This window comes from Perognathus longimembris, chromosome 5, assembly GCF_023159225.1.
Source record: "Perognathus longimembris pacificus isolate PPM17 chromosome 5, ASM2315922v1, whole genome shotgun sequence".
NCBI classification, from domain to species: domain Eukaryota; kingdom Metazoa; phylum Chordata; class Mammalia; order Rodentia; family Heteromyidae; genus Perognathus; species Perognathus longimembris.
In genome coordinates this window covers 33,850,288-33,876,216 of record NC_063165.1, presented here as the reverse complement: position 1 = coordinate 33,876,216, position 25,929 = coordinate 33,850,288, and positions in this window count along the sequence as shown.

Here is a 25,929-nt window from a genome sequence, read left to right as displayed (position 1 = left end):
TCTGAAGAGTGGGAGAAATTTTCAAAAAAGTCAATGATTAATAGTGTAATAATGCAGTAGGTACGTTAAAAGTCTTTGCACACAGGCTTTCATCCTATTCTGGAATTCGTCTGAAACGGCATATGGCACTAGATCTGTCAAAGTTCCTGTCTGTGTTACTTAGCTTGGTAAGTGAGTGTTCACTCTGCTTTTGAAAAATAACTCTTTGAAAATATATCACTCACCATGCAGAGACAAAAATCTAACAAGAGTGAAAAATGTAAGAGCTCTTATTTCACAAGGCTTCCAAAGCAGTCTCAGACTAAAGTGTATTGTACAGTTCATGTTACTCAAAGACCCAGGGCATATAGCCATTTCTTTGGCAGGGTGGAGAACTTGGAGGCATCCCAGATTTTATGTACATGGTACCAAAGTCAGAGAGTTGTACACTTACAGGATTGGCTGATGAAAAGAACAACCAAATAAGGAGATGCTGTATAAAATGCAGAGGCATTAAAAAAAAAAAAACCCTATTTGCTAAACTTGCAGCAAAACAAAGTAGAAGCAAAAACTCCAGCATTCACAAAAGCACTGATTAAAATAAACCAAACTGCTTAGGTATGGTCAGAGTTGTCTATGCAGCCAAATAATTGTTTTGTAGTGTACATTTTTCTTTCCTGTCCTAATAATTGACTCGTTTTTCACATGATGATCTCAAGTTCCATCCACTGTTCTGTAAATGGAATAATTTTGTTCCTTTTTAGATTTACTACATTTTCTTTATCTGCTTATCTCATGAGCATTTAAGCTGATTCTGCAACTTGGCTATTTTTAATAGTTCTGCAGTAAACAGAAGCTTACAATTATTTACATTATATATTGATTTTGATTACCTCTAATACATATTCAGGAGTGGTATAGAAATTTCATAATTTATTCATGGGAATGAAGATAATCATGTTCATCATAATAAGAAAGTATTACATAATTGTTCTCACAGAGAAAGGACAAAAGATATGAATGTATAAGCAACATTTGGGAAGAATAAGGAGATTAATGTAAAATGAGGGGAAGAACAAAGAAAGTAATGAGGGCACAAATATGATCAAAAGTCATTATTTGTATGTGCTAAAATGTCATAATTGATTCTATTATTTTGTGCAATTGATATATGCTGATAAAAAGAAAAACAACATTTATAAACCATTAATATATCAAAGAAGACAATAAGTGATGATAGAAGGCATAAAAATGAATGAAAACAAAATACAGTTTGAAAACATCAACAGAAAAAGTAGAGATGATGAAGAAATTTACAGCTATAAATTGTTACATTAAATATATTTTGAACCTACAACTTAACTGAGCAACGTAAATAATAGAAAAATAATACCTAGGATAAGAACAAAATTGGTCTTACGAATAGCACAGAGAATGAATGAAACTGAAAGCTGATTCTTAAGAAAGTTAAAGAAAATTGACAAGACTCAAGCTAGAAAAACTAAAAAGGAAACTAAGTAGAGACTCAGATTTCTAAAATCATAACTAAATCTAGGAACATTGCTTACTAGCATACATTAGTTGCGTACGGTAGGTTTCCTGGTGACATTTGTAAACATTCCTACAATGAATCCACTGAAACACTTTCCCGTATCTTTGTCTTCTAACAATTTCAATAGACTTCATTGTTATTTTCAGACATGAAAATAAACTGCTTTGTACATATTCATCCACATTCACCCTCCCACTAAGAACCACCTTCTCAACACACTTTGTTTCCACTTTGAACACTATTCTGTTCATTGCTTGTTCATGACATTTCTTCCATTCGATCTCAGCATTTGTACATGGCTCTATGAAATGTAAATTTTGGTTCTGCTGTACATATGTATTTACACTCAGCTATAAGGGAATCTGTAGAATGCATTTCTGGATGTAGAATTACTAGGGAAGGTGGTTGTTTACACATATACATATTGGTAGCTGCAACTGCTCACTAAATAGGCTGTGCCAGTTATTTTTTTTTTTGATAAAGATATCTGAGATTTAGTTTTCATTGTTTTCACTGATTATTGCCAAACTTTCCAATCATTGGAAATATGAGAGGTAAAAAAATGCTGTAACATTTTTAGTTTTGATTATGTTTTATTAAGTTGATCATTCTTGCAATTGTTAGTATCAAAGTTATATATCACTTTTGCTAAACTATTCAGAATCTCTATATAGATCTTTATCTTGTCCTTAAATCATTACTCCCTTTTATAAATGAAAAGAAATCTTTTATCAATCAACCATCAACACAAAGAATGTTACATATGTTGTATTCATAGATATGTATTTCAATGCATGTATATATACATAAATATATACATACAAATTCATACATTATATATAATGTACATGAGTAATGTATATATATACATATGGGACAGAGAGATTATAGTCAAGGAGTATCTTCTAGTATATATTTTTTTTTTTTTGGCCAGTCCTGGGCCTTGAACTCAGGGCCTGAGCACTGTCCCTGGCTTCTTCTTGCTCAAGGCTAGCACTCTGCCACTTGAGCCACAGCGCCACTTCTGACCGTTTTCTGTATATGTGGTGCTGGGGAATCGAACCCAGGGCCTCATGTATACAAGGCAAGCACTCTTGCCACTAGACCATATCCCCAGCCCCTCTTCTAGTGTTTTAATTACTCTTAGGGTGATAACATAGCAGAATTAAAATTAACTTTTGCCTTCAACATGTGTGTTTAATCAAAGAGTTCATGTTATTTGTATATTGGAAGTTTTATATTGTATTATTTATTTTAGTACTTGTTTTGTTTAGAATTCCAGATTTAGGTAGCCTGGATTCTACACTGAATAATAAATTATATGGAGGATGTATACATATATGTACAGTATTGTGCTGCGAATTTTGGAAAAGTGACTACAGATTTTTGCTAATATGTAAATCAGAAATTAACCATGGGAAACCAAAGAAATTCATTTGTTAGTCTGATTTTAGGCTTTTTTAGGCAATAACACTCTTCATGCATAGTCAGATTTCTGCTTCTAATAGTCCCTCCCACCTACAGTAGCTTTAAAGTGTCCTTACATTGACTTTAAGGTATTTACTTGTACTTCAATTAATCCCTAGCTCTAACATGGCTTTACTATTTATTACTTCCCTCCTCTCTTTTTTTGCCTTGAATTCTTTTTTTTCTCTTTGTTAGGATAATTTGTAAGTCTTTCACGGGTGGCGAAGAGCTCCACAAGATATATTATACAAAATATTATGTTTTTTCTTGGAATAACATTTAAGTGGTACAGCACTTACCTTGATCATCTAGAGCTATTTCTTTGCCTTTCTACCATACAATGCAAACGAAAAGTTCATTATCCAGGCACTTATAATTTTACTTTGCATGTGATTATGCATTTCTGCCTAACTTCTTAATGTTCTACAATGTCTTGATTTTTAAAAATATATAAGCACAGTATATGAACTATGGAATATGCATTTTAACTTGCATGATAATTATCTAGTAATATCTTCTGAGGATGTTTTCAACCAATATTTTCTTCCAGCATGTCACTACTATAGGAATTTGCCTATTAAAATTCAAATTAGGTAAGAAGGTATAAATTGCCACATGAATGTTTGTCTTCCTCTTTTGCAAATTCTTCATCTTTATAGCTCTTTCTGTTACATGTTTTCTTTCTGTTTCATGATGCAGAAATTTCATACAGAGTTACTGTGCATGGTGGAGGAGTTTGCAAATGTGATGAAGAGAGCAAATTTCCATCTTGTTTCCTTTGAAATGGAAACTCGATTGTTTAACACACAATAACTAGAGCATAAGAAACTACATAGGAATCTGGAGAGTGAGTTCAATGAAGATGTATAAGTCAGTTTTCCAAGCTCTTATTATCACATCAGCAAAGTTTTTGATAGAGGCAGTGAGGTGATCTCATTCCTGAGGTTCGTGGGTATGGCCTAAGTTGCTTATGAAAATGTTATTTCTCAGGACTTTGGGCAAATAAGAAGGAAGCTAGGGGATTTGGGATACAGCACTGAAGTGATAGGCTAATGTTCCTGGGGAAAGAGAATGGAAATGTACACTTTGCTATTTCAGCATTTCAATTTCATCAATAGGATTGGCACTATAATTACCTCTGCATTAGTCACAGGGCTCTATACTTGCTAAAAGTGAGCATAATGTAAACGACTACTTGACAGAAAATTTATTTTAACAGGTGTGACAAGAAGAGAGCAGGAATTTCAATCTGAAAGGAAAGACTAAAGGTCAAACATTTTCAAACTCAGCTGATGAAACTACACTATTCAGAAGATGTTGCTGACAGAGGCAGCTGTAGGGAGAGTCCACATTGTCAGGATGTGACAAATAACAGTAAATTCTATCAGTAGCCTGTGTACCAGTGCCAGCTATTAAATCTAGGTAATCCCCAGGGATTTCATTGCACCTTCCACTGAGTCCTTATGCTTTAGCTACTCTGAGCACAGGAGAATGAGAAGGGGGAAAAAAGCAACCATAGATTAAAAGGAGTAATACGGAGAGTTTCCTTCTGCTTCAGTTTTGTATTCATTGATTCATTGTTGTACTTATGAATTCATTTCCCGAAACATTCAGTGAGTGAACAGTGCGTTTTCTTTTTACTGTGTTTTCTTTTGCTTTTGGTTACTTTGGTTAACTAAATTGTTTTCTTCTAGAGCAAGAATCCTACTTAAAGGTTTCTATACAAAATAATTACAAAATACAACGAAACCAAGTCAAATAAGTAAACTTATCACAAAACCCAAAATGTAAGTATTTAATACTATTGCTTAAGTACTCCTTAATTTTTCCTTCCTGTACATTGTTCTAGAACCCACTAAATATGCAAGACGAAAGTATCAAAGGCGGTGTTATCATTGTAGGCAAATAACCGGGTATAGATAAACATATGAACGAGAAAGCATCATTCCTTATAGGTTCCTAACCTATGGCAGCCAAAGATAAAAGATTATAAAAACCGCAGGGCACACATTAAATATAATTCTTCCTTTGAAAATACATCCCATAGGAATAATTATTTGCACAAATTTACAAAAACTAACCCACCCCAGGGGTGATTACATGTTTAGCAGTGAGGAATCCACTAATGTGTCTGTAAGACTTAAAAATAAGGTAGTGGAGTAGTTATTAGAATGGAAATATATTCACAATTTATCATTCTGTGAAAAACATGGGCCACATATATTTGTAGTAGATAAAAACTAAAATTAGTTTCTAATTCCTTTTTTAAAAATTCTACATTTGATATCCCAACTTTAATTTTAAATATACTAAAAAATAAATATTGCTTAATATTTATTTTCAGAATGGGTGACAGACATCCACACAATAAAGCACTAATTAAAGAATTAAAAATGGCAGATTAAAAGAAACTTCAAAATGTCACTGAACAAATAAATACAACTGAAACCCTCAATTCACACACTTAAGCCCAAGGAACCGGTTGGTGGCTCATGACTGTAAATGTAACTACTTGGGAGGCTGAGTTTGGGAGGACTTAGGTTCTAAGCTAACTAGGCAGAAAAGATTAAGAGTCCTCCTTCAATGGAACTCTGGACTTGTTGGCACGTACCTGTATATGTAGGTAGACAGGAAACCTAACATAAGTCAGAGGGTGCCAGCTGAGAACCCTTGAAGGAAATGAGACCAGGTCTCAAAAAAGAACCAACAAAATTAGGACTGGAGGTGTGGCTCAGCTGTAGGAAAGGCTAATTACCAAATCTAAACAGTAGAGTTCAAACCCCATACACCCTATTCATAAATACCCAGACTTCTACTAGAAAGATGACAGTGTAAATTATATAAAATCATTGTGTCAGATAACTTAGGCAAAGTTTGGAACATGACACCATATTGGTATAATCTCCACATTTTCATCTTCAAATTTATCTTACATAGTACTTTAAAAAAATAGAAAGAACCAAAATTGTATGCATTATAAAATAATAATTACCATGGTCAAAACAACCAAATCTGCTCATTTTAATTGGTATTATTTACTTTCCTAATCCCTTAGAGTACCTGCAGCTACCATATTTTCCAACTCTACAAATAATACAATATGCCTTGTACCTAAATATCCCCTGAAATTTTTCCTGCTATAACTTTTTCAAGTATGTTTTGATAGTTTTAGTTCACTATTTGAGACCTCAAGTATTGTTTTTACTGATACTATTGCATCATTTCAACTTTTTCCAGAATTTAAGTTTCAATAAAGTTTTAAATGTATTAAATGTAATTCAAATTATATTTCTGTTTATTGCATTTAAAAAAATTCAGTCATTTCTCAGTAGGATTTGATTCACATAATTTCCTCTAAAATTTTCTTTGCTAGATTAAAGAACAGATATACTTTACATGTATTTAAATTACACTCACAGTATATATGACACAAATTAATCTTAGTCAATTTTCTATTAAAATATTTCAGATATAGAATTATGAGGATCATATAGTCTATTATCTTCTGTAGAGAACAGTAAAATCCTCATTATGATTATAAATGCTAAATAAAAACTTCAATGAAACAGGCTCAGATTAACCCCAGTGAAATCATATTTAACAAACACTGTATTGATCAAGTCTTGTTATTTTAGATGAAAAGAAAAGATAACTATTGGAAAAAAATAACTCCAGGCAACTCATTTTTCTATTTTACACAATTAAGCGTATTATTAACTGTATCATATAATAAAACACTGCCATAAGAATACAATGTAATTTTTTCTCCAATTTCTCTAATAAAGGTATGATTCTCTGCAATATTTTTCTCAGTACTATTAATCAGCAAAATTAGTTATGAAGTTGTCTTCTTTTGTTACTTATATTTTTAGCCAAATTATTGACATTATTTGTTCTTTTATTATCCTCAAATTTACTCATTATGTCTGAGATATGATTAACTTTGTCCCCCAAAGATTCTTATGTTGGAGAACTGGTACACATGAAGGCAATGTTGAAAGTTGGGCTACCTTTAAGACTGGGCCATGAGGCAGGTCCTTTTGTCAGAAGGAGCATTCTCTTGGAGGAAATTCTGGATCTTGTCTCTGCTGGTTCCCTGCTTGGGAGTAAGCCTTCCTCACACGTCTGCCTTTACAATGATGTGACATAGCCAAGAAGGTCCTCACCAGGACTGAATCAATGTTTGTGTCAAGCGACTGAGCTGAACAAACCTCTTCTCTTTGCAAAGTTTGTTTTGAGTATTTAATTGTAATAGTGCAAGAATAGGCTACTAAAATTATTATCTTGATTATTTTTGCCAAAATTCACTTATGAGATTCAAAATTTCTCATCTAATGATTTTATGGTCATCTCATTTTAAGTATTTCTGGAAGCCAACCAAATTTAGGAGTGAGACACATTTATAAATCATTAATAATAATGAATGCTATTAGTTGTACATTGTGCCTAAATGAAAGATGATAGATGGAAATCTGAGCAATGTAAAAGAAGTATAAAACTAACATATGTAGAACTACCAAATGTAATCTAAGAATTCAGATGGCAATAAGTTGATTAAGAAAACCTTCATGGAAGAGGTAAGGATTCCACTTTGGTTTGGTTGAATGATTAGTCAATTGTACATATAGCTAGAGGTATAGAGCTCTATTATTTTTGTGTTAGAAGAAAATTACAAAGGAGAAAGTTAAAAATGTATCTTTGAAAATTAGCTCCAATGTCTCTTCTTGTAACAAAGTTCATATAAGAGAGTGATAAATTTAAAACAATCATTGCAACAAGAAAAGGTCAAGTTATTAGCATCAATTAATAAGTATGAACTTTAGCCTACTTGCACATGAGTGTAATAAGTGTTTGAAGGAAGAAAAATTGCCATGATAAAATTCATTTAACAAAATTATCTGGTGATTATGCCTAGAAAAGATTGAAAAAAGCATGATGTCCAACAAAAAAAAAATCTAAATCTAAATGTTCATTCCATAATTTATGGAAGAAATAAGAAAGAAATACCCCCCCCAAAAAAAAAGAAAAAAGAAAAAGAATTTTCTGAGATATAACAATTACCACAAATGCTATAGTGACAGAAATGGAATTCAGCTTATAGGCTTTTTAAAAGGAAGGTACATAAAATATTATTTACTCACTTCCTATGTTTGTAGGATTTGAAATGGAATGGAAAGCAAAAAGAATTTTATTTCAAAGGATTAATTTGATTTTAGCAATAATGAAAGGAAAATCCAGGTGTAATTTTAGAAACTAGATTTAGAATGTGAAACTACAAAAATTTCTGATATTAATATCAGTAAAATTGCAATGTAGTTTTCTCTTGAAACAATATATACAAATGGTTGAAAAGTCTGAATTGTTGAAAAATTCATTTTTTTCTGCTAATCAATATTTTAATATAAAGCGATATTTAGATAACAAAACCACTATAAAACTTACAATTTACAAACCCAATTAATACTAACAACTGAAGTATGTGTAGGATAGTACTAGATAAAAATGGAGATTTCATTTTATATCATGTTGAGTTCATTTATGTGGATAAATTCATATATTTTTGATTCAGTAACTGAGATGTAGAAACTCTAGAAATATCCCTGACTGACCCATTAGTTACCTAAAACTCACATTGGAAAAATTGATCTTTGCTCAAGATGAAGAGCTGGACATTCTTTGATATCTGAAGGAAAGGTCCAAATGTTTAGTGAGGTGAGTAGGATGGATTTACTGTAGGTAATCATCTCACCATCACCGTGTCTCTGTCCTTTGAGTGTGTAGAATTCTTTGAAAAATTCATTTTATTTGTATTCCTCATGATCAAAAGTCGCATGTAAATGACGATATAATTCTGTATTAATATATTGAAATGATATAAGTGGAGTCTAATTTCATCACACAAGTCACAACTGTATATTATATATGTATCAATCATTTAAGACACCTGAAGATTAATAACAATCTCTATACTTACAAGTACTTTAAACACCTAAGATCTCACAAAGTCAGGGAGAGTGCAAGGCAGAGACTTAATGTTTTGTGCTATGGACTTCATGGGAAAGGATGAACTCAGGAAACAAAGAAATTGCTACAAAAACTCATTGCTGGCATCTGCCCACACCACTCACTCAAGAGCTAGCATCTGTTAGCTGAGAAATAACTGCCTCTGCTTTTCTTCTATTTCACAAAAAATTTTTCAAATATGTTTTACTGGTCATATCAAACCTTATTGACAGGAAGTTGAGTTTCTAGTTCCTATCATGCATGGATAAACTTACAAGAAAGAGGTTGTTAGCTCTGACATATGGCATTTCTTTTATTTTTCTAATAAATGAACCCTTTAGAAGAATTTTGTCTAATCAAACCTAAATCTATAACTTAGTTTATTTTTGCTATATTCTCTTCTATCTACCGATAAAATGTATATCTTGTGTGAGTTTTACTTTCTCACATGTATATGTTTTTATTCTTAAATGATAACTAACTTTTGTCATTGTTTTCTTGTATGAAAGTTACAATATGCATAGAGAGATTTGAAGCAACATTTGTGATAAACATCTGAAAAAATGCAAGTTTTTGCACAGATGTTGTAAGTCTTGTAGAAAAAAGCTATCAGCATTACAATCCCAATTCTAATTTACTTTACATCAGGCATTTAAATTTATTATCTTTAGGCCATATGTTCCAAATGAAGCTTGGTTCTATATTCATGAATCAGTTGACAATGAATAGTTAAGTTCTGCTAATTCAGAAAGGTGAAGTTGAGTGAGCTTATTTAAATGGCAGAATATTTGTAACTACAAATTCTGCATACCATTAGAACACTTCCAAAAAAGATCTGCCATATGTTTTAAGCCATGATGAAAATGGTTAAAGAAAAAAACCTGCAACTTTTATACAGCTATAGTTTAGAATATCTTAGCATTTCCATTAAAATTCTATTTTGAAACTTTTAAACTTGGCCATAAAATTCATTGTAGAAAAAAATTTAGCATTTGAAGCAGAAGGGAATTTTAAGTAACATGATACGTTAAAATAATTTAATGATATAGAATATATTAGGAGTATTTAATGTCTTGGGGGAATAAAGAATTATTTTTAATAATATGTGCCCCATGGACTACCATTGTGACCCATGTAAGTATAGTAATGAAATGTTCCCACATACCAGCTATGATCTTTTTGAACATTTCATTCTATGTTCTAGAAAGAACAAAATTGTCTATAGGTATGAAAGCCACAGATGAAAACTTAGCATTCCTTAGATTTCCAAAAACCTTAATTCAAAAGTTAATGATGTATTATAAATTCTCTGGACAAAAGCCAAAGCATAAGTGAGGAATAGAATTAGTGAAAACATAGAGAACAAGTTCCAAAATATCGAAAAACAAACTAAATGTGTAAACCAACATTTTACATTGGAGGAATCAGTAAAAGTCATCGGAAGAACACATTCTCACTTATTATCTAACTCTTACCCCTATGGTTATTCATGATTATCGAAAATTTATCAGCTCAGAATGATTATACAAGGACAATCCCAGTCCTCTCCAATGCATGGACCCTAGAACAGTTGTTCCTTGAATCATGCCACCTTGGAGCTTCTGAATTAAGGAAAAGCTGCACTGTCCTAGTTGTGTTGGAATCAATTAGAGGAATTGAGAATTTGTTCCACTTCTGCTGTTGTCAATTTGCAAAATCTTGGGTGATGTAACAAAGTCTCTAAGTTTTATTTTTCTATCTATGAAATGAGTGGAAAAGTAAGCCCCATTGGTTTAAAAATTTGAATTAATTAGATAAGTATAAATTAGCAAGAATATTTTTCATTCATAACAACATTAAAATTAGTCATTTTATTTAATATGGAACTTGAAAATTATTCCACTGAACAGAATCATCCCAATGCCTCATTTGCCTATTATCAAAAGGAAGGTCCAGGTAGTTGCTTCTGACTCACTTTCTAACAATGATATCAAATCCATGAATATAATAAAGGTGACAACCAAGCAGAAGATGAAAGTATCTTATATTAGGACCAAATTCACTGTTTGCTGAAGCATTCAATATAAGACAAGGTAGTTGCAGAGAAAAAAAAAAAAAGAACTATCTTGCTGTGACCTTCAGCATGTACCTTAGAAACTTAGATTTTTATTTCACTCACTTTTTAGACTTGGTCATTTTATTATTGGCTCTAAATTTTGATCTTCCAACTTTATCCAATCCTCCTTAGGTTATGCTCAGCTTTATAACATGGTACAAAACAGAACTTATTGTAAGCCAAGTGCTGTACCAAAAATGGATGACAAAAGAAGAAAGAAAGAAAGAAAATATACTTCTTAGTCTCAACATCTTATAACGTTTGTTTTTTTAGAAGCACAGGGAAAAAGGAAGAGGTCCCTCAAATACCACAGAATACTCACACCAGATTAAGGCTTCTTACATGGGATGATCACATAGGATTTCATTAAACAATTGAAACTCTACCAATGAATAAAAGGAGAGAACATGTTCTGGCAAGAGAAAGAACACATTAAACAAGTTAAGAGAAGAAGAAACCATTTGGTTCAGAAGGGATCAAAAGTTATTTAGAAAAAAGGATATTTAAGGACTTCCTCTGAAACTCATGAGAAATTTATAAGATTTGAAAGCAGGAAAGTGGTAGATGAAGATTTTTAAATTAGAATTAGTCTGTCTCATACTCAATAATCATAGTAAAACAGCCTAGTGTTTTCTAGTCTGTAATACTGGAAGGTTTACTTGAACCAATTAGTTGCATCAGTGTTAGGTCATTATATATCTTAATAATGATAATGGGAGTCATGTTCTCTACCAAAGATTGCTCTAGAAACAGTGGATGAGGAAGTCTTGTGCAAGTGCCCCTGTTATCATGTAGTAGCTCAAATTATTATCTACCTTCACTGTGCATAGTACTCCATGGGAATAAACATATGGAAGTAGGGTTTGAGTTGTCACATGTTTTAATTGTGATCATAATGAAATGTAGGGGAGAAGAAGGTGACAAGTGAAAAGCACCTACAACTGTTCTGGAAAAGGAGTATTGTGTTGAAATGAAGATTCAAAGCATGAAAGCCTGGAGTAGAAACTGATGGGCCTCCTTTTTTGTTATTGATGATGATAGTTTATCATGTGCTTCCTGATTTTTTGTTAAATTTTATTGTCAAGGTGATATGCAGAGGGATTACAGTTACATACATAAGGTAAAGAGTACATTTCTTGTTGAACATTTACTCCCTCCCTCATTTTTCTCCCACTTCCCCTCCCCCAACTCTGCCCCACCTCCACCCCCGGTAGTAAAGTTCATTTTCAACAAATTGTCTTGTGAGTATAGCTATTCTATTGCTTCAATTATTGTCCTATGTATCACCATTTTGTTGTTCCCTCTCCCTTCCCTAATTCAGATAAACATATATACAAGACACAGGGCACCAAAATCAAATCTAATGAGCTCCTAGGTGATATCAAGTCTCTGTGTCCATGAGTTGTTTTGAATAAAGCAAGATGTATTTTAGGCGTTGTAGGCAAAACCAACACATTGTCTACCTCAACTGTTGCTTTTAAGGACAATAGATTTGAGAATAATTTTCTATATTTTATATCCATATTAAATAAAACTTAACAATATGAATAAACAATAGGCACTCTCATGTCAGCACAAGTAAACAGTATATCATACTTACTAGAGATTAAGTTCAAAATCTATTACAAAATACCAACTTTAAAAATCACTTTTTATGCCTTGCTTTGCCATGAAGATTCAAAATTTATCAGTTGCAAAGAAAAAAATTCAATGTTTAGAATTAAACAAAATGTGTCATTTCTGGGAAAAATGTCTTTTTGTATATATTTCGTGATTTGTACATCTGTGCTTTTCTACAATAAAAACTAGTTTTCATGGCAACTGGGAGAGCACAGATAATACTCAGAGCTAAACCATTCCTTTTCTAAGAAATATGTTCAATGTACTTAGATATGTATAGTATTATATTCAGAATAGGTGATACTTTATAGCTATCACATTTAAAACAATTCAGTGCACTTCGCTTAAGTGTTTTTTTTCAATAAAAATTCATTGTCAGCTAGAGAAACACTGATAAAATGAATAAATAAATTTAAGCTTAGAAGTGTTACATTGCAGATGAATCATGCAACAACTGAGAAGTACTTTATTTCAACTAGAAGTAAGTATATGCTTTTTCTTAAATATGTTCAAATTGTCATAAATAAAATTATCACATTATTAACAAATAAAATGTTTCAGAAATATATGAATATAACTTCAAATTCCTTTAGTTCATTATTATTTTATGTTGCTCACAATTATTCATGTGACAATTGAAAATATGTTAAGTATAAATGGAAATTATAGATTTACTTAACTAAATTTTAGCAGGGCTGGAATACATCAGCCTATGAAGATGACAAGTATGAGAATAAGATAGTCTCCTAATAAACTTTGTTTTTTAAAAATTATTTTTACTATAAACTCTATCTACCTCTGATGCATAGCAGTTTGGGTTTCATTTGTTTATTTTTTTAACAAGAGAGAAAGTAATTCATTTTTGAAGGAGTCAACCCATATAAAAATCCCTAGAATAATACACAAGGTTTAAATAATTTTCCATGGTAAATATTGAAAATTGGAAAATAAAGTTGTGAAGACCATCACAGGAGAACTTTTATATGTTGGACAGGTATTATCAATAACCAATATATGTGTGTGCAATAAAGAAAAGAAAAACTGAATTGGAGAACTTGTCTTAAAGACATGCCATTGTATAAGAACATTAGCTACATGTCCTATACTAACTAAAGCCTAAGTATTTTTCATGAAGTTTCTTATTATGCTTAGAAAAATGTACTACTGCTTTGAAACAGCACTACACTGTCTCCATTCAGATTTTAGAAGTTCTTACCATAATCTGAATGTGACTTACTATGTTGATGTTCAAAAAAATGGGGTAGGGCAAATAATTGTATATGTTTTCAAGAAGAAAATTACCAGAGTTTGAGAGTCCACATAGGTTGCAAAGCTAAGGATATGTTTTTCTTATAACCCAGTCTACATTCTTATAAGTTACTAATGGGTTATAAATTTCCTAATGAGAGTGTATAAAGAACACATACCCACACCTCCCCCCACATACATGTATAATCCAGTGCTGTTTATGAGAATGGAAGTATGTGTTCTCTTTCATAGTCATCTTCAATTATGTTTGTTGTATATGCAAACCAACTCCAGGGAAAATATAACTACAATACAAGGGGTTACGTTCAAAATATATTTATAAGTTATAATACAGACAAATTAAATGTTATCAAATGCTTTTCCCACAAAAGTGCCATTTATAATCAAGAAAACTACATTGAAAAGTTGTTTCTCACAGAAATTGTTGCTTGTTATTACACAGATCAAAGGTAAGTACTGTAACAAAACTTGGAGATACTAATATCTCAAGTCAATCAATTAGAAACTTTTAAAAAGAAATTACAAAGCAGGGTGGAAGAATGAGTAAGTGTAGAACAGAGAAATAGCAGAGCTGTAAAATCATTCTGTATTCATCACCAAAAGGAAAAATGCATGTAATGGTTATGATCATATTAAATGGACTGCTCAGGAGCTAGATGTTAACAATGAGAAAAGCCATTCATGTTTGTGGCAGGTACATAGGGAAAGTTGTACCTTACTTTCACCTTGCTAAAAGTTCCCTCAGAACAATTATTGGAAACACAATTAAGGTTGAAATATTACAACAAATCTCTTTGTCTTCTCAAGATGTCAAAAATATCATCACTCTATTGAATGACATCAACACATAACATGTATATTATAGGATTATTTCCCAGGGACTAAGTACTTTCCAAATATTATCTCACTCAATGTTTGCCAAATGACAAAAAAAGAGTGACTATGATCATTTCTGCTTCCAAATTGGAAGGGATTACTGAAGATGTGAGACGATTCATGCTAAAATGGAGATCAGTCTAAATCCAGCAAAATTTTCCTACATGGTATCTGTCTTGGGAAGGTTGGAAGGAACTTGGGATAATCTGAAAATGTATTTAATAATAACTGAGTGGTAGAAAAAGGTCAGTTCTAAGAGCAATTTTAACTTCAGGGAATGCAGCATGATAAAACAACCACTGACTGTTTCTGAGGTGTTCACTGACTGAAAGCAGGCCAAACAAAGGAAACTGTAACCCTGCAGGCTTTTAGCAATAAAAGGCTGCAAAATCTTTGACTTAATGAATATACTCACAGAGCTAATGTATGTTTAGAGCAAGTAGTACCTCAGACCAAAAATTAAGGTTTCCCCTCAATCTCTTTTCTTCTAAAGTAAGGATAGAGTTCATAATTTGCAATTTATATTACCTTAAAAGTTAAGTAAAGCCCCCGGGCTCTGGTAGATCAGGCCTGTAATCCTAGTTACTCAGGTGGCTGAAATCTGAGGATTGTGGTTCAAAGTCAGCCTGGGCAGAAAAGCCTGTGAGACTCTTATCTTCAATTAACCAACAGAAAACTGGAAGTGGCGCTGTGGCTAAAGTGGTAGAGTGTTAGTCCTGAGCTGAAGAGCTTAACGATAGCACCAGGCCCAGAGTTCAAGCCCCATGATGGACAAAACTTAATTAATTAATCAAACATAAATTTCTTGGCATTAATATGAAATAACGTGTGTCAAGCCTTGCTACGTATTTCTTTCATAAATGTTTCAAGTCAAATAAAACTTATTTACAATCATGTTATAGCCTATCTATACTGGCTTCCATGCAACAAACTTTACTTGTTTGGTTTTGTTTTTGTTGCCAGTCCTGGTGCTTGAACTCAGGGCCTGAGCACTGTGCCTGGCTTCTTTTTGCTCAAGGCTAGCACTCTGCCACTTGAGCCGCAGCGCCACTTCTGGCTTTTTCTATATATGTGGTGCTGAGGAATCGAACCCAGGGCTTCATATGTACAAGGCGCGCACTTTACCACTAGGCCATATTCCCAGCTCCTGCAACAAACTTTAGAATTCTTTGTATGATACTTCTATTGCCCCAAAGAGTTTTTTCCCCTTTACACATTAGAATATATTGTTGGGAAAGAGGAAGGCAAAATAGTTGCAAACTACTTATGGACATTTTCTAAACTGAGTAAGTTAAAGAGATCCCGAAGTGCTTTCTGTGTATTTTGTGGGGCTACAATTTAGCCTAGCAGCCTGCCCTTTGCATGCTAGTTACAATTCAAATGCTTTAGTTTTTTTTGTTACTGTTGTTTTCATTGTAAAGGTGATATACAGGGGGATTACAGTTACATAAGTCAGGTAATGAGTACATTTATTTTTGAACACTGTTACCCTCTCCCTTGTTTTCTCCTGCTTTCCCTTCCCACTGCCCTCCTTGTGAAGTTCATTTCCAACATAGTGTCTACTGAGGAATATAGCTGTTGCATTGGTTCACCCTTTGTCCCACTGCTTCTGTGATTCCCTTTCCCTTCCCCAAATCAGATCAACTTATAAATAAAGCAAAGGGTAGGGAAATAAAAAAAACAGTCACAACAGGGAATAAACCAAAGGGGTAGAAAGAAAGAAAGCAGTACTCAAACACACACCTCTTGTTTCCATAACTCACTAAGAAAATATCTATATTTATCTATATCTGTATCTATCTATCTATCTATCTATCTATCTATCTATCAATCTAGGTGGCTGGATTTCAAAATTTAAGCTGGCACTGGATCATACCAGACTCCTCTTTTTCCTCATGAAATCTCTTGAAGGATTGATATTCCTTGAACAATATTCTTCACATGTTTTATACTTTTATATATTTTACCTGTATTTATATAATTTCCCACAAGAATATTTTTAATTAACTAGAATGGAAAATCAGGAATATTCTTTAGATCTCTTGATATTCCCATTTCTCCTATTGAACATTCACTCATTCCTTAAGAACAGCATCAGGTATGTCTACATTTAATTTCATTTTTATAAAAGTTCCTCATGAATTGATCATTTTAGGCAGGAAGGGAAAACATTTATGTGGGTTTATATTTCAAATTGCCTTTGCATATTTTTTAATATGGATACTTTGCCTTACTTATTTTGATATCCTCTACTGAGGTTAGTGTAGCATCTTAAGTTGTAGGGAAAATGAAGACAAAAGACATTCAGCTGACTAATTTGACTAAGTCTGAGAAACATTCAAAGAAGTAGGAATACACAGAGATAAACCTATTGAGGATATATTTTCAAATGTTTTAAATGTCTTGCTTGTAACTATTTTTTTAACTTGCTAGGCAGTAAAGAGAATTTCTGATCAACAAATAATATAACTCAACACCAAAGCAGTACTTCAGGGTGAGAAAGCTGGCCAAAAGCTTATGAAAAACTGTAGTTGTGGAGCTGATTTGAAAATGAGTCCAGTGAGCCAAGTGGGACGGAATGTTTACCTAGACATATGTGATGATATTAGGAGTATTATGATAATAGAAAAATAGGAATAAAGAGTGCTTTGGTGGATATACAAGACACTTCCTAGGTAGAAAATGAATCTGAGCAAGAGATTTATCATCTTGCTTCACAAGGAATAAGAGATAATTTTGATGCTTCTCCAGGGATTTTCATGTAAAATAAATGGCATGAAATAAGATTAGTAATTAAATTAGTTTATATATTGCAATAGCACCCCAAAACATAAAATACCTAGGAATACCTTAACCAAAGAAGTGAAAGACCTCTTTGATGAGAACTTTAAAACCTTGAAAAATGAAATTAAGTCAGAACTAAGGAAATGGAAAAACCTCCCATGCTCCTGGATTGGGAGGATTAATATAATCAAAATGGCAATATTGCCAAAGGCTATCTACAAATTCAATGCAATACCCATTAATATCCCAACACCATTTTTTGATGAAATAGAGGAAGCAATCCAGAAATTCATATGCAATAATAAAAGACCTAGAGTAGCAAAAACAATCCTAAGCAGAAAGAACAGTGCTGGAGGAATTACAATACCCAACTTCAAGCTGTATTATAAAGCTATAGTAAGAAAAACAGCTTGGTACTGGCATCGGAATAGGCCTGAAGACCAATGGAACAGAATTGAAGACCCGGGAATGAACCCACAGAACTACGCCTACTTAATCTTTGATAAAGGGGCTAAAACAATAGTTTGGAAGAAAGATAGCCTCTTTAACAAATGGTGCTGGAAAACTGGCTCAACACATGCAACAAACTAAAACTAGATCCTTATATATCACCCTGCACCAAAATCAATTCCAAATGGATTAAAGACCTCGAAATCAAAACAGACACCCTGAAAACACTAAAGGAATAAGTAGGAGAAACACTTGGGTTCCTTGGCATAGGACAAAACTTCCTGAATAAAGGCCCAGAAAGGCTACAAATCAAAGAAAGGTTGGACAAATGGGACTGCATCAAACTGCAGAGCTTCTGCATGGCAAAGGATATAGCTTGCAAGATAAACAGAAAGCCCACAGACTGGGAGAAGATCTTTACCGGCCATTCAACGGACAAAGGCCTCATATCTAAAATATATGCAGAACTAAAAAAATTACCTTCTTCCAAAACAAAACCACAAACAACCAATAGCCGGCTCATCAAGTTGGCTAAAGACTTCCAAAGAGACTTCTCTGATGAGGAAATGAGAATGGCCAAGAGACATATGAAAAAGTGCTCTACATCACTGGCCATAAAGGAAATGCAAATCAAAACAACATTGAGATTCCATCTCACCCCAGTAAGAATGTCATATATCAAGAAAACTAACAATAACAGTTGTTGGAGGGGATGTGGCCAAAAGGGAACGCTACTTCATTGTTGGTGGGAATGTAAACTGGTTCAGCCACTCTGGCAAACAGTATGGAGACTCCTCAGAAGGCTAAATATAAAACTCCCCTATGACCCAGCAACCCCACTTTTGGGTATCTATCCGAAAAACCACAAACAAAATCACAGTAAAGCCACCAGCACAACAATGTTCATTGCAGCACAATTTGTCATAGCGAAAATCTGGAACCAACCCAGATGCCCCTCCGTAGACGAATGGATCAGGAAAATGTGGTACATATACACAATGGAATTTTATGCCTCTATCAGAAAGAATGACATTGCCCCATTTGTAAGGAAATGGAAGGACTTGGAAAAAATTATACTAAGTGAAGTGAGCCAGACCCAAAGAAACATGGACTCTATGGTCTCCCTTATTGGGAATAATTAGCACAGGTTTAGGCAAGTCACAGCAGAGGACACAGGAGCCCAATAGCTATACCCTTATGATCACATAAGATGATGCTAAGTGAAATGAACTCCATTTTATGGAAATGATTGTTATATCACAGTTGTAACTACTTTCAACATCCCATGTGTATCTGTAGCTTCTACTTTTGCTGATATTCTTGTATCACCTTCTTGTGATTGTATCTACACTATCTCTGTAATCTTATCTGAGTATATTGGATACCGTGTATACTGGTATTAGAACTAGGAAATTGAAAGGGAATACTAAATTGAGAGACACAGGGTAAAAAAAGAGAAACAACTACAAAAGCAATACTTGCAAAACCGTTTGGTGTAAGTGAACTGAACACCTCAGGGGGGGAAAGGGCAAGGGGGAGGGGGAAGGGGGGTATGAAGGACAAGGTAACAAACAGTACAAGAAATGTATCCAATGCCTAACGTATGAAACTGTAACCTCTCTGTACATTAGTTTTATATTAAAAACTTAAAAAAATAAAAAATAAATTAGTTTATATAATAATATATGTAGGAGAACTAGACCTTGAGAAGAAATTCAAGGCATGGAAACACTAGTAATAAAGGTTAATTTTCTTGTATATACTGTAAGCAGTAGATAATATTCATAGACACATATTTTTCATAGTTTTTTATGACTAGCCCAGGAGTATCCAGAGATAATTTGAAACCAAATGGTGAGAATAATTACTAGAGTTTTTTAAGATTTTATTTAAATTCATTTATACCACATTTAATCAATATTTAGATTTTTCCAACTATATAGTTATAAAATAGTTAAAATAAGTATAATGAAATATTCATTAGTATTGTTGCCTAGTATGAATTATATGTCTATCCATATAACTAACTAAAATTATCCTATTTATTTAACTATAGTTGTAAAATCATAAAATTCAGTCTATTTTCTTATCTTTAAGTTCAGAGATATTGTGTGTGTATATCTTTGGACTATAGAAAAAAGAATGAGGAAAGAGGTAACAAACAGTACAAGAAATGTATCCAATGCCTAACGTATGAAACTGTAACCACTCTGTTTGACAATAAAAATTAAAAAAAAAAGAAATTGATTGGGTCCTCTTTCTATAGCCCCAATTTTTTACTTGAAATTGAATATAAAATAGTTATGAAAACTGGAGAGCATATAGTCACATACCTAAGGATTCAAAAGTTCTGTTAATTCACAAAATAAAATAATGATTAGGTTGTGTAGAGGATAGCATTGATCATCCTTACTCATTTTATTTTCACCAACACAGAATTCAAAAAAAAAAAAAAAGGAAATTAAACAAGAGGCCATTCTTCTGTAGCGAACAACAAGTTATGGAGCTATGAAATACTTATTAATCATCTGAAGTTGCTTTGAACCAATAAGCCTACACATCAATGAAAAATGCATAAATCTGTGTATGCTAGTTTTGTCATTACAAAATAACTTTTTATTGGATTCTATGAATGAGCCTCAAAACCAAAGTGGGCATATTTTTAAAGTTCACACTTACCTTCAATAATTACACATGTAAGTATTCTCATTGTATTCAAAATATTCTGTGTCTGTCCTACAACAAACACTAGAAAAACATTATAAATTTTTCATTTAATACCAGTATATACAGTTTCCAATATACTCAGATAAGATAGAGTGATAGTGCAGGTACAACCACAGGAAGGGGATACAAGAGGATCATCAACAATAGAAGCTATGGTTTCACATGGCATGTTAAAAGTAATTACAACAGTGATATATCACTCATTTCTATAACATGGAGTTCATTTCACTTAGCATTATCTTATGCATTCATAGGGGCATAGCTATTAGGCTCTCTTGTGATCCTCTGCTGTATATACTGGTATTAGAACTAAGAAATTGAAAGGAAATACCAAAATCGAGAGACACAGGATAAAAAGACAAACTACAAAAGCAATACTTGCAAAACTGTTTGGTGTAAGTGAACTGAACACCTCATGCGGGGAGAGGGAAAGGGGGAGGGAGGAGGGGGGAATGATCGAGGAGGTAACAAACAGTACAAGAAATGTATCCAGGGGCTGGGAGTATGGCCTAGTGGCAAGAGGGCTTGCCTCCTACACATGAAGCTCTCAGTTCCATTCCCCAGCACCACATATATGGAAAACGGCCAGAGGGGGTGCTGTGGCTCAAGTGGCAGGGTGCTAGTCTTGAGCAAGAAGAGGCCAGAGACAGTGCTCAGGCCCTGAGTCCAAGGCCCAGGACTGGCAAAAAAAAAAAAAAAAAAAAAAAAGAAAGAAACTGTAACCTCTCTGTACATCATGCTGACAATAAATAAGAAAAAAAAATAATAAAATAAGAATAAAATACTTCCTAGAATTTTTTGCTCTTCTTTAAAATTTTCAAGCATTTAAACACACTTGGTCAAGAATTTCATCTCTTTTGAATACTGTTGTTCTAAGAAATCTCTCTGTTCTTGTGAACAGTAACAATTTTGAGTTTGTATTTGTACTGCTTAAGCGGAGTAATATTTACATTTTGTAATTCTTCATGTAAAAATGTGTTCTCTTTAATTAGAACATATAATAGCTATACTATGAAAGGTTCATTGAAAAATATTATTTCATACAAATAAATTCCAAAGATAAAATGGACAAAGAATGCTTGCTAACCTACTTATAAAACAGTTCATTTGACTCAAATCAGTATGAAAATTAGTACATTTCTTACTAAGAATCTATACTAAATTTTTTTTTGCTTTCTTTAGCTCTCAGAAAACATGCCACACTTGAATTTGTTTCCCTGTATCTATTCATTGTCTCTGTACAAATATAATAGTTTTCCTCCCAAAGCTCATTTCTGACAACTTCATTAGTTTTCCATAATTTTTTTTAGTTTCTCCAGTAATGGAACAATAATCACATTATACATTTGAATTCACTCTCCAAGAGTCCTCTATCAAGACAAGTTGTTCAATTAATGATGATTCTGTTGATCTATCTTTCCCTCTTATTCCACCCACACACCCTTCTTCAAGTCATTTATGCAGCCATGAGCATTTTGCTTCATAGTTTTGCATAACTGTCCCATACTCTCTGCCAGACTCATGTTCTTGTACTTTAATCAAAGCTACCAATGATCATCCTAGGGCTATTGCAATTATCTAGCAATTGAAATTTCTCCCTTAAGACTCTTGATAATGCAGTCCACGGCATAAAGAATTGCCTGATTAATCTTCCTAAAGTGATATCTTGCTCATGTCAATTGCTTAAAAAGATTCACTGCAACTCAACACTAAAAAAATAAAAACTCTGTGGTTTTGTTTTGGATGAAGGTAATTTTTTTAGTTCCGCATATATTTTAGATATGAGGCCTTTGTCTGTTGAATGGCCGGTAAAGATCTTCTCCCAATCTGTGGGCTTTCTGTTTATCTTACGAGCTATGTCCTTTGCCTTGCAGAAGCTCTGTAGTTTGATGTAGTCCCATTTGTCCAAGCTTTCTTTAATTTGTAGCCTTTCTGGGTCTTTGTTAAGGAAGTTCCATCCTGTGCCAAGGAGCCCAAGTGTTTCTCCTACTCCTCCTTCCTTTATTGTTTTCAGGGTGTCTGTTTTGATTTCGAGGTCTTTAATCCATTTGGAATTGATTTTGGTGCAGGGTGATATATAAGGATCTAGTTTTAGTTTGTTGCATGTGTTGAACCAGTTTTGCCAGCACCATTTGTTAAAGAGGCTGTCTTTCTTCCAGACTATTGTTTTAGCTCCTTTATCAAAGATTAAGTAAGCATAGTTCTGTGGGTTCAATTCTGGGGTTTCAATTCTGTTACATTGGTCTTCAGGCCTGTTCCAAGCCAATACCAAGCTGTTTTTATTACTATAGCTTTCTAATACAGCTTGAAGTGGGGTATTGGAATTCCTCCAGCACTGTTCTTTCTGCTTAGGATTGTTTTTGCTATTCTAGGTCTTTTATTGTTCCATATGAATTTCAGGATTGCTTCCTCTATTTCATCAAAAAATGGTGTTGGGATATTAATGGGTATTGCACTGAATTTGTAGATAGCCTTTCGCAATATTGCTATTTTGATTATATTAATCCACCCAATCCAGTAGCAAGGGAGGTTTTTCCATTTCCTTAGTTCTGCCTTAATTTCATTTTTCATCCAAAACAAAACCGCAAAGAACCAATAGCACCCTCATCAAGTGGGCTAGAGAATTATAGAGACTTCTCTAATGAAGAAATAAGAATGGCCAAGAGACATATGAAAAAGTGCTCTACATCACTGGCCATAAAAGAAATGTAAATCAACACAACATTGAAATTTCATCTCACCCCAGTGAGAATGTCCTATATCAAGAAAACTAACAATAACAACTGATGGAGGGGATGTGGCCAAAAGGGAACCCTACTTCCTTGTTGGTGAGAATGTAAACTGGTTCAGCCACTCTGGCAAGCAGTATGGAGATTCCTCAGAAGGCTAAACATAGACCCCTATGACCCAGCAGCCCCACTTTTGGGTATCTATCGAAAAGACCACAAACAAAATCACACTAAAGCCACCAGCACAACAATGTTCATTGCAGCATAATTTATCATAGCGAGAATCTGGAACCAACCCAGATGCCCCTCTGTAGATGAGTAGATCAGGAAAATGTGGTACATATACACAATGGAATTTTATGCCTCTATCAGAAAGAATGACATTGCCCCATTTTTAAGGAAATGGAAGGCCTTGGAAAAAGTTATACTAAGTGAAGTGAGTCAAACCCAAAGAAACATGGACTTTATGGTCTCCCTTATAGGGAATAATTAGCACAGGTTTAGGCAAGTCACAGCAGAGGATCACAGGAGCCCAATAGCTATACCCTTATGAACACATAAAATAGTGCTAAGTGAAATGAACTCCATGTTATGGAAACGATTGTTATATCACAGTTGTTACTACTTTCAACGTGCCATATGTAACTGTAGCCTCTATTATTGATGATATTCCTGTATCACCTTCCGGTGGTTGTACCTACACTATCTGTGTATCTTATCTGAGTATATTGGAAACCGTGTATACTGGTATTAGAACCAGGAAATTGGAAGGGAATACCAAAATCGAGAGACACAGGGTAAAAAAAGACAAAAAACTACAAAAGCAATACTTACAAACTGTTTGGTGAAAATGAACCGAACAACTGAACAACTCATGAGGGGGGAAGGGAAAGAGAGAGGGAGGGGGGAATGAGGCACGGGGTAACAAACAGTACAAGAAATGTATCCAATGCCTAATGTATGAAACTGTAACCTCTCTGTAATTCAGTTTGATAATATATATATATATATATATATATATAAACTCCTATCTAAGTCATAAATGTAAGGCCTTCACAAGATAGATGCAATTTTTTTCATTCAAAATATATTTTATTTTATAACATATGCAACTTACACCTCTCAGCACTACAATGGAAGAAGCAAAACAAAGAACATACCTTTGAAAAGAGGGTATTCAAGGAAGCCTTGCTGTTCAAGCTCTTGGCCTTACACAATGCAAAATGATCAAACTGTGTGTGGTTACTTCATCAACACTCCTCTATAGAACAATTCCAATTCTATATAATCATGATGACTTTATGGAAGGATTTAAAAAAGAAAAAAACTCATTGCTTATCCTCCTGCTTCCTCAGACATAATAGAAATACATGCATACAAATACACACACACACACACACACAGAGTAAAATATTTTGGAAGTGTCTTTTGATTCCTTTGTCTCTTTTGACTCAACTATGTCCTGGGTTCCCCTAGAAGGATAAGTGATATAGCTGATGGTCAGTGATATACAGAAGGTATATAAACATCTGTCTTAAAACTTGGGCTTTTAAGAGCTGTTGGTTCTGTAATTATACTCCTTTTCCTCCCTTTTATAATAATTATGATCTCCTTGAACAGAATCAAAATATATATTTTCATAACTTTGCCTGACATGTACAGAAAATATTTAATAAAAGTGGTCACCATGTCTATTTCCAGGCCCTAATTCTCTCACCTTTCCCACCTTCTTGATGCACTATACACTATAGTGTATAATCCTTTGCTCTTGTTACCTCTGAGTCCATGTTGTACTGTAGTGTGCCTGACTGTAGATAAACCAGTTCTATAGCTGCTGAAGTGTATGGGAAAACATTCTTCCATGTTCATTTTGTAGTATAGTATTTATAGGCAGAATTTTTCCAGACATAAGAAATATGTGCAAAAGGATTAGGGATGAATCTTTAAATACACACACACACACACACACACACACACACACACACACACACACACACCCCCAGATATTATATCCATAGCTGTGTTTTACTAACACTACAGGTTAATAAGCATTAAGGAAAAGGAGAAAATATGCACATTACTTAAGAGATTGTAGAAGCAGGGCCAACATGATCCTAAAAAGAAATAACATAATCCTAATGATACTGCCTTGGAAAATAAAATTGAAGGTTTAGTTTAAAAGAGTTGGAAAAATGACTGATTGGCAGGATTGGATCAAGTAGCATTCATTGACCATATGAAATTTAAATATATACACTTAAATAGAAATACATGTGGTAGTATAATGAGAGTTAATAGAAAGCTCCAGATTTAAGAGTAAATTTTTGAAGGGGTGCTGATTTGAATCTCAAGTATGTAGAGGTTTGGAGGAAATGGCA